Raw genomic sequence first — 9,758 nt, forward strand, 5'->3', positions numbered from 1 at the left:
CGCTGCAGCTACGTCTGGTTCTCCTGTGAGTGTGTCCCTGACGGTGAACTTTTGCGGCTACTACGTACCATCGCCTCCTAACATCTCGACGTGCCTCCTAACAATATGAACTCTATATTTTGTGATATGATCCGGCGCGTATTTACTACAGAAACGTCTAAAGTAAACTGGATTTACTTTTTTATAACCCCTGAAATAAGTACCGAATTGGAGGCACACTAAAGAGAAAAATGAAGTGGGCTTGCATCGATAGAATGCCAATTCCTGATTAAAAAAAATCCACCCTTATTGAAAACAGAGCTGTTATAAGGTAGTAAAGAGGAAGAACAGAAATACAGGTATCACCGCCAGCGCCAAAGCGGCCGAGACTCACAACTACAAATCACGTGACGTGCTAGGGAACCCAGAGGCTTACAAATGCGAATCACGCTGCCCGTTTGAATGCGGTAGTAGGTTTTGTCTCGAACATGATAACATGCTTTTATCATACGTAAACGACGGCGAGAAGACAACGCAAACGTTGCAAGGCAAATACAACACTATACCTGGAAGCGCCACAGGTGCCCACTTCAGTTTCGGTTTTGTTCCGGATCAGGCACTTTGTGCGTGCTCGGATTGTTCCGTTTTGAACCTGCAGCGCCTGAAATACGAGCTGAGAGCAGCGGTTGCTCCTGGCTCGTTCACATTTTAGCATTTGGAGGCGCGAGCGAGCGAAATCCGCTGCCGCCGACACGCTCTTTCGTTCACACTTCACAACCAACATATCGCTGCCGTCGCCGCTTCGACTACGAGCTCCTGTTAACCCTGACCTGACCGCTCGACTGCAGCTACGTACGCCACGAAGAGCATACATATGCTAAGTGCCGAAGGGAAAAATTGCCCACGATTGCGTTACTTCCTAATGCGAAAGTTCGGCGCAGCTCATCAGCTGTTTCCCCTTTTCGACAGATTGAGGCAAAGATTTCGAGCAAGACAAGTATGTACAATTACAGACAACCTTTTTTTTATTTTTTTTCGCACGTATTCCTTCAAGAAACACTCCACTAACAGTTCTTGGCTGTCATGAAATAAGCTTTGTGGTCGGAGAAATGAAGAGAGCAATTCAGTTATCTGGAGGTTGCGGGAAGCAGCGCGCAGGCTCATACGAACGCGGCGCGACGAACAGATAGCAGCGACTGACTGACGCTGCTAGCGAGTGAGAACGGGATGCACGGGCAGATAGGTTATGTGAGAACTTGAGGTGCGGCGCCTTCTGGAACCAAACCTCCTCCCATCTGACAACGGCACGCAACCGGAGAGCACGCTCGCCGCCGCGCAGGAAGAGGGGCCACATTTCACGGCCCGCATTTATAATGGCATTTCATGTTTCGAGGTCTACAGGCCATTGCTGCCGGTCTAAAAATTGCAACTTCTTGACCATCGGAGCATGCTGCCTGCTCTCACGACTTGCAACTAATGTTCTGGATGCCTATGCGCGCTATATTACACTGGAACCATTTTAACATGTGGAATTTCACAGCGCTGGCAAATTTAGAGGCGCCGGCTCTTCGGTCATCCTCTGCTACCGTGGACGTAATTTTCGCTGAACACGGAGCTGTAGCATAAACCTTGAAGGAAAAATTGCGACGAAGCTTCAAAACTGGCAAACGCAGCAGCGAGGACTCTATTTGGCTGGTAACTAAACCTTATTTGCATGTAAATATTTCGGGAAGTGTTCCCGTGACCGAGGGCTCACGAGCGCAAAAGCTTGAGAAACAAGTAAAGCATTATGCGTTACAAGCGCTCTATGTTTTTTCTTTTCTTCCTTTATGAGCCCACCGCTCGGTAAATTACTCTCTTCATCGTTTTAATTATTTCGGCTGTGGCCGTCACTTATTGTGAGCCGATGGTCGATTGCGAGTACGCTGTTGCCATGTTGGCCCCTCAGGGATGCTAACCGGACAACGCCGCGGGGCGCGCCGGCTCGCCAGCAATCACCGAGTCTCCTCTCGCGTCATAGTGTGCGTCATTCTGCCCTACTACGTAGTAAGAGAAAACAGTTTGAATTCGACCGGCGGAAACAAACAAAAAAAAAAACTCACCTTCTTATCCCAATATCTCAGCAGTAATTGGATTTTTTTCGTGCCGGATATGCGGCAACAATATCACGAAATGCCGTTTATTAGATTTTGATAGCATATTTGGTTGTCTTTAGTGTTCATTTAAAGCTCGATTCACGAGAAAGCGGCAAAAAATTGCGCGATATTCGGAGAGCCACACTTTTCAAAGCTTAGCAAATTTATCAACCTGACCTCCTAGATTAATATAAGTGTTTACTTATTACATTCAAAGTTTAGGAATTCCGTGCTTGACAGTTTGTAAGATATACTTTGGTTCCAGACTACATGCAGGGAAAAAGGATAGGTTGTGATGCTTTCGAGTCACTAAAGTAAATGTAATTGGTTTATTTAATTGTTCTAATCTCCGCCCTTACTACCTCCATCTCTAGGACAGTGCGAACATATAAAAGGCAGAAAGCTGAGTGCCAGCCACCGGCCAGAAAACACGAATAAAACTCTTAACAGACGGAAGAAGGGTCCGCAGCAAATACATTACGTGTTCCGCGAGGCATCCGCCGGATAAAAGTGATAAGAAATTTTTTCCAAGATCAGTGCAGAATCTGCACATGGAGAAATGCGCAAGCCTGAGCGTTACTGTGTTGACCGCCAGATGTGTCAGCGGGATTCGGCAAGTTACAGATACTTCGCCTTTCCTTTCCTGCAAAAACCATTTACAGAACGCCGGTGAATTTTGAGGTGTTCACGGGCTAGTTGTGTTCGACGAGTGGCGCGCGATATACCGGGTGCATTTCTGCACTGCAGATTCTGCAGTGCTCTCGAAAATTTTCAGATTGCAGTTGGTTGATTACCCCTCTTTCCACTTGCTAACCATTCCTACCCATCTGTGCCCGAAAATCACGCCCTTTCCCTCTCGTTCATGTTGAAATATTTGAAATTTCCCGTCACCGGAAGTCAGGCCTACGTAACCGGTAGTTGAGCACAACGTGGCTACCTTTTTCAGTAGACATTACTCCCCCAGACTATTTTGACGTCGGATTGACCAAATTGGCTCTAATTATTAATTAACCCATACCAACCATTTTGGCACTTGCACTCCTTTACTTGACGCTCTATCCGATGCTACTCTTCTTTTTCCAATGTACCAAATAGTTCCTCTTTCACAGCTTTGAGAAGGTCAAGCCCAGGTGAAACTTGTCTACATATACATAGCCATCAAATGCTTACGCATTAATGAGATGGCATTTGAGATGACCTTAACAGTTTCGTTTTCACATGCAACAAATCGACCCAAATCACATGGCCAGCCAGTAGGTCTTAGCGAAAGAGCAACAGTTGTGTGTGACAAACAGCGAGGAAATCCATAAACATCTTGACATCAGGCTATACGCAGAAGCCGGCTGTAAAACCGCGTTGATTGTAGCGGGCCATGGAAATAACTATCTGCGAGCTCGGTCTGTGTATCATGTATGTCATTCGGAATATTTGCAATTAAAAATTGTTTTCGATACTGATTGCACGCTGCTTATTCAGTTATTTGAACGAAATGCACTAATGAAAACTGTTCTTGTCTCGCAAATACCGGAGGTTTCGCTATATTAAGGATAACCAAAGGAGAAATCTATCAAACGTAACCGTTGCGTCTATACAACTAGTATGGAGGAATTATAAGTTTCATAGATGTATACTACGCTATTTGCTGCAAGCAACCCACTCAAACTGATTTATACTTCACACGAGCTCCGCATAAAACATAAGACATTCATGGCAGCTTAGGTATTAGCCAAGCCATCTGAGTAGTCCGCATTCTCCCCTTTCCCAATTTTAGGTGGAAGAACCCTCGCGCCCTCCAGTCACAGTGCTCTCAGGACGGGACTGTGCGCAACTGGCTCGTGACTTCATGCACGCTGTTGTCGCTCGCAAGAAGCTGGACTGAAACGGCGGCGTCGGGGGAGCGCGCAATCGCCTGAGCCCGAATTGGACGCTCGGAGCCAGAGAAAAAAAATAATAAAAAAAGAGCTCGTCACATCGAGCGTGAGCTGAGACTCAGGCTGGCACCGCCCCAGAATTCTGCAGATGGGTGCGATGAATGAGCACAGAGTGCTGCTTCGATTCCGGCTGCTATCTAAACGATTAGGAGCAGACTTGAGACAATCTAAGTATGGGGAGCGGCCTAGAACTGATAGCGAAGATTTCGACGAATTTTTTTTTCCTTCAGGATGAGAGGTATGGATGGATAGATTTCAGTCCTGTAATTGCTTGTGCCTTAAGGCTGAATGCGGCGCAGAAGCCCGAAAGACAAAAAACGAAAAAAAAAAAGTGTTTGGCTCAGAGTACCGGCATTTTTTATGAACTGCATACTGTTGCTGCTGTCGCAGTTCAAACACGATTTGCTGTAGTTCTCATATATTTGAACGCGCCACGAGTTCAATAGCACCGCATGCTCCATGATTTGCGAGTTGACACTGACGAAAGCTTCTGTGTCTCCGAGCAAATTAAAAAAAAAAAGCCCTCGATGCGGATTGACAGACATCTGTCGGGTACGTGACACTGCTGTTACAGCTTCTATTGGTTCAGCTGAGATGTAATGGCTTCTGGGGTTGTACAGGTGCAGTTAAGTAGGTCATCGATAGCTGACGGCCTGTTTGAAGTCTATACAGCTGGTTCGCGGAAATTACTGCGGCGCACAACGACCGAACTGCTGCCGGCTTTGAATTTCGCTTCTGCAACTGTCAATGGGTTACGAAAGTACCAACCCTGTTATCTGTTTATAAATCACACATCGATCAACCATGCGCGAAACCATTACCTACCTTTAGTGCCTTCAGGGCGTCGGTACTTTGCAAATAGTCACCTAGGTTGCGGCAATCTCTGACCACGGTGTATGGGCCCGCATCTCTTCGTGCTTGTACAAATTAAGAGAGGCCCAAGAGATGATCGTAAAACAGTCGCTGCTATGAACGTCGTCTGAGTCGTGCCAATGTCATTACCGCTGGGTTTAACACTAAAAGAAACATGTCACCTTCGTAGTGTTGTTTGACAGAAAAAGGGGGTTTGACTGTGAGCCAAGTTATAATTCTCAGATGCGGTGAAAAGAAATACAACCTCACGAGTTTAACCTCTCACATTCCGCCACAGGTTGAAATGAAGGAGAGCTTCAGAGCAACGAACAATGGTGAGAAGCACTTCATGGCACGCGTCAGAGCGCAAAAGCAGTGCGTACACCGGGTACGGGCAAAAACTCACAGGTTGGAATTCGCGGCTTCCTTCGGATGCATGCTTGCGCCTGACCCTGCCACTCCACGCACGCGCACAGGTTGCTCTGACACACGAACCCCGGACGAACACAATGCTCCGGGCGCCTCCGCCGTCGCTCAAATAGAGCCACCGTGCGCGTCGCGCGTAGGTGTCGCCTTGCCCTTGCAACACTATACCCTTGCGCTTCATCGCACTCTCCTTTCTCAAGCTTCGTAAAGAGGGCGCTAACCAGAAAAAAGTTTGGCGGGAGATACGAAGTCGGCACAACTTTAAGTTTACTGTAATAGTGCCGTATTTTGCGCTCAGTGAAATTTTCCCGTAGGGGCAAATTTCAGAGTGCAAAATACGGCTGAAGACTTTATTTTTAGCTGAAATTTGCACGTAGCAGCAAATAAAATACAAGTTTTTGCTTTGACACTTAGAACTTATTATACAGGTCACAAGGAAGGATTTTGCCAGCAAATAAATTTTAGCAGTGTCCTTAAACAGTACACTGCAATCACGTCTAGTATGAAACGTAAAGTTTGAGAATTTGGACACTGCAGCACAGCTGTAGCAACGTCACCCTGCGTACCGCTCTTAGGGCTGGTTTTATACGCACGCAACACCTTCGCTTTCAGCGGAAGAACAGCACTCCTGGACGATGGACTTGCTCAACTTCACTGCAGCATTGACGCATCGCTGCACGTGGCTCTGGAAGGGCGATAACGCCGCATCGGGCACGAAAAAATGCACGACACTTCCGCCGAAGCCACTCGTGGAAACCACGCATCTTTGTCGAGCACGATGACAACGGACCCCCCCTCCCTTTTACAGGGATTTGCTGCTGCGACGATGTCCCAGGTATAGGGCTCTTTTCGGGGTGGAGAGCATGAATCACACCAGAAATAGGGCCCTAACTCTTTTGCAAACAAAACATATATTATTCTTGCTCTTGGCGCATGATATCCTTAGTTGCTTATGCGCCATATAAACCAAGACAACACAACACAGATTTTTTCAGAGCTGGATGCCCCCGCTCTCCCGGCGGTCTTGAGGCGCCACTGCGATGATCCCGTGCTTGAGGTGGGAGATGAGGACCATAGCAGCGCTGATGACGATGGTTTACACTGCGAGCTCAATATACGTGCCGGCAGGACTAGCGAGCCGTCTTCGTATTTTCAGCCAGTCATCAATCCGGAGGCGAGGCTGGGTCGGCCTCCTCTAGCGCGTCTCTCGTTACTCTCTGCCCCATCATCCTTCTGCGGCTTTCCTTGTCACCTCGGGTTCTTCCCGTTCTCAGAACCCTCGCCGTCCTCGCAACAGCGTCCGTGTAGCCGTCATTAGCACGTCGTCACCGCATTCCAACGTGTCATTCAGCGACCCTTCTTCGCATCTGGTTTTCGGACAAAACGGCACATGATCAGGCTAAACTGTGGAGAAGTCGGTGGCTCCCGGATAACAGCGCAATCCGGATACCAAGTTCCGGTACTTGCAGTTAGCCAACACATTCGCTTCCGATACTCTTTTTTTTATTATTAAAAAAGTAAAACGTTTCTTTTTTTTTTTAGTTTTTCCCCAAGTCTGCGCACCGCCACATTAATTCGTTTGTCCATATGTCGTTGACCCTGAGCTGCATGCGCACTGTCACGAAAGCACATCCCAGATAAGTCCAACTCAATCACCGGTCATACAAGAAATCCGCATTTCAAACAAAACAGCGAAGTCATCTAGCTCCCTAACATCTCTTGGCAATCAACTGGCAACAATTTTACAATCAACAAAAATGCGTGTACACTTTCTTCCCTTTAGCAAAGCACTGCAACGGATACACATTCTAAAAGGGGTCTGATGATGGTATCATACAGGTTGATATACATATGATAAATTGAGTTCATACCATTCATACAAGTGAAGCTAGACACAAGAGAACAAGAATAAAACTTAGAGAAATGAGCAGCGTTCAGTAAAGGGTATCATGCTGCATTTTGTACATGGATGAAACTTGACCAGCAGTACAGCTTCTTCCTGGGCAAGTTGGTGCATAGTGCGTATCATATTGTTAAGCACAAAACAAGGCATTAAAAAGAATGCAAGAGAACTACATTAGCCTCCACAGCTGCCAGCACGCGCAAATTGCTATCGTAATAGAAAAGGAATGCGACCACAGTGGAGTTCCTATACGAGCTTCGCTATTCGAATGACGCGCTAAACACGTCAGATACAATACGGACGGCTCTATAATGCTTTTCTTTCCCTGCCACCCAGACATAAGCATCACGACAAGATATTCACACAGCAGAGTCCGCAGGCGTGCAAATATGTTCGCATTTCTTTTTTTTTTTATCACGTAAAACATTATGGCACAATTTAGAGATAGAATGCTACAATCGACTGTTATATGATATGTATAACCAGAAAAAGCTTTGTAGTCCGTGAAGCTGTTCTATTTTTTTATTTACAATAAAAGACTTACATGCCAAGCATATTAAGCAGGTAGCTGATATCGTTTATGCCAACCGGCACAACTCTACTTGAATGCTTAAACTAAACTTAAAGTTCGCAAAAACTAGTATCAAAACAGATAACCACGACCAGCATCGCATCTCGTTGTTCTCGTTTGGCAGACGCATGTAAGTACACACTGTTACCAGCTCGGGACGTATCAAATATCGCCGAGCCGCTAAAAGTTACTCTGCAGCTCCTTGGCTCTCCGTTACCGGGCACCGCTGGACATATAAAGCCGCCCAACAACCGTGGTACATACGCCGTCATTCTATAGCTGCTTCTAACAGCTGGTTTTTTTCAGCTACCACACTAGTGCATAGTGGCTTTTTCGAACTGCGCCACTTGTTTTGCTTTTTCCGCCGTCATTGTCTGCTGAACTGTCGCAACCTCACTGCATTCAATAAGCAATTTAGGGGATGCGCTGTCATGTTCAATTTATGCCCAGCGCATGAAAATTCAACTCGATTCGTTGATGGTGAGGTAAGCATTAGGTCTACCCTTTCAGCAACTTTAAATATTTGAGCAACTGGGTCACATATACGTAAGTAACCGACTAGTTTCCTTGGTATTTGGTGTGTAGAGCACGTGCGCGTGCTAGTCGCCTGCCTTCGTGGTGGATGGAGTATATATGCTTAAGGAAGAGCTTGACAACTAGCTTCTTTCTGATAGCCTAGGATCGTCCGCCACGCGTTCGGCATTGACGCCTGTAGCCTCAGCAGGGCAAGCCTCGCGGCTTTGGTACGCGCCAGTCTGGAGTACTGCGATATTAAATGCGCTTCCTTGAGTTCATCAAATGCGATGTGCATTCCAAGAGTTAGGAGCCTATTGGCGGAGGTGTTTCTCGATAGTCTTGAGTGCTGTCTTGTAAGCTTGCCGGATAAGACGCTCACCCTTTTGCTTTTCGTGTTGGTAATGGTGAAGATAGGGCAGAGTGTATACGCGATGCGCAAAACGCCGACAACGCCGCCTTTCGCCAAAGCCGCAAAGCGTAGGAGGGCTAAGTCCGGCGCTGTTCGTGTCAGCGACTATGTGCGCGCGTCGCGTTTTCGTCTTTGGTCGCAGTTCAAAATATATAACGCCGCTATCAACATTTAGCAATGTCCGGGAAGAATTGCTGCGTAGTTGTTTTTTCGAACACACATAAAACCTTGCCAGGAACACGTTTGTATAAGTTTCAGTGATGCTTCGCAAGAACGACGGCGGCCGTGAATCGCGGCTGTTCGACACAGAAAGCAAGCAATCGCACCGAGTGACATTTGTTCCGGTTAATGTCATTTTTTCGACGCGCTGCTACACGACCAAAGCTAATGCCATTTCCAAATTATGGTAACTGTGATTGACATGCAAGTATTGAAGGGCCTTCAATATGTTGTGAAGATGAAGGCGCTCTAAACGAAAGCAGTCTTCAAATTGGCATTCATGTCTTGCATACCTTGTAACCAACCTTTTGATTAGGACTATCAATTACGAAGTTAGAGGCTGTGTAGGCGGCATTTGTTTTCGAAATGGTACGGAAGGTGCGCACGTCTGCGCTCGACTGCGAAACGCGTACGAGTTTCAACAACGCGTACACTTTGCGCACTAAAGCAAGTGTCAAGAGCAACACGTAAAATAGGCAGTATCTTGTGTACTGTCCGACGGCGAGTTTATAGAAACTTTGAGTATCGCCCTACGGCACAGCATACTATAGCCTCATTGACTCCAGTGCCTTTTCGCCAAATCTTTCGCTCGGCGTTATAAGGCCTGTCGGAAAATGCTCGAGCTTAGCCTCATCAAGAAAAAATACCACAAATTCGTAATGCTTGCTACATCGGATGCCGCGAACTTACCGAAACGACGCTGCCCGCGAAGGCGGCCGACGACGGCGCTGTGGCCGTGTGCTAGGCCCTAGTCGTCGCTAGGCTTAAACGCCTAACGGTTTCGCATAAAAGCCGTAGCTAGAAGCGTTTTGGAAAT

At 46.9% G+C, this 9,758-nt stretch overlaps 1 pseudogene across 1 annotated transcript in view; it reads right to left on the reverse strand.

Annotated features, from left to right (window-relative positions):
* The window catches only part of LOC146193820 (prestin-like), a 170,623-nt pseudogene extending 165,151 nt beyond the window's left edge, over positions 1-5,472 (reverse strand). The window contains exon 1 of the transcript XR_014706868.1: positions 5,304-5,472. The product of XR_014706868.1 is annotated as a prestin-like (transcript). The remainder of the gene's footprint in view (positions 1-5,303) is intronic.
* Positions 5,473-9,758: the final 4,286 nt, after the last annotated feature.

This window comes from Amblyomma maculatum, chromosome 4, assembly GCF_055883805.1.
Source record: "Amblyomma maculatum isolate TAMU_Amacu chromosome 4, ASM5588380v1, whole genome shotgun sequence".
Classification (NCBI taxonomy): Eukaryota; Metazoa; Arthropoda; class Arachnida; order Ixodida; family Ixodidae; genus Amblyomma; species Amblyomma maculatum.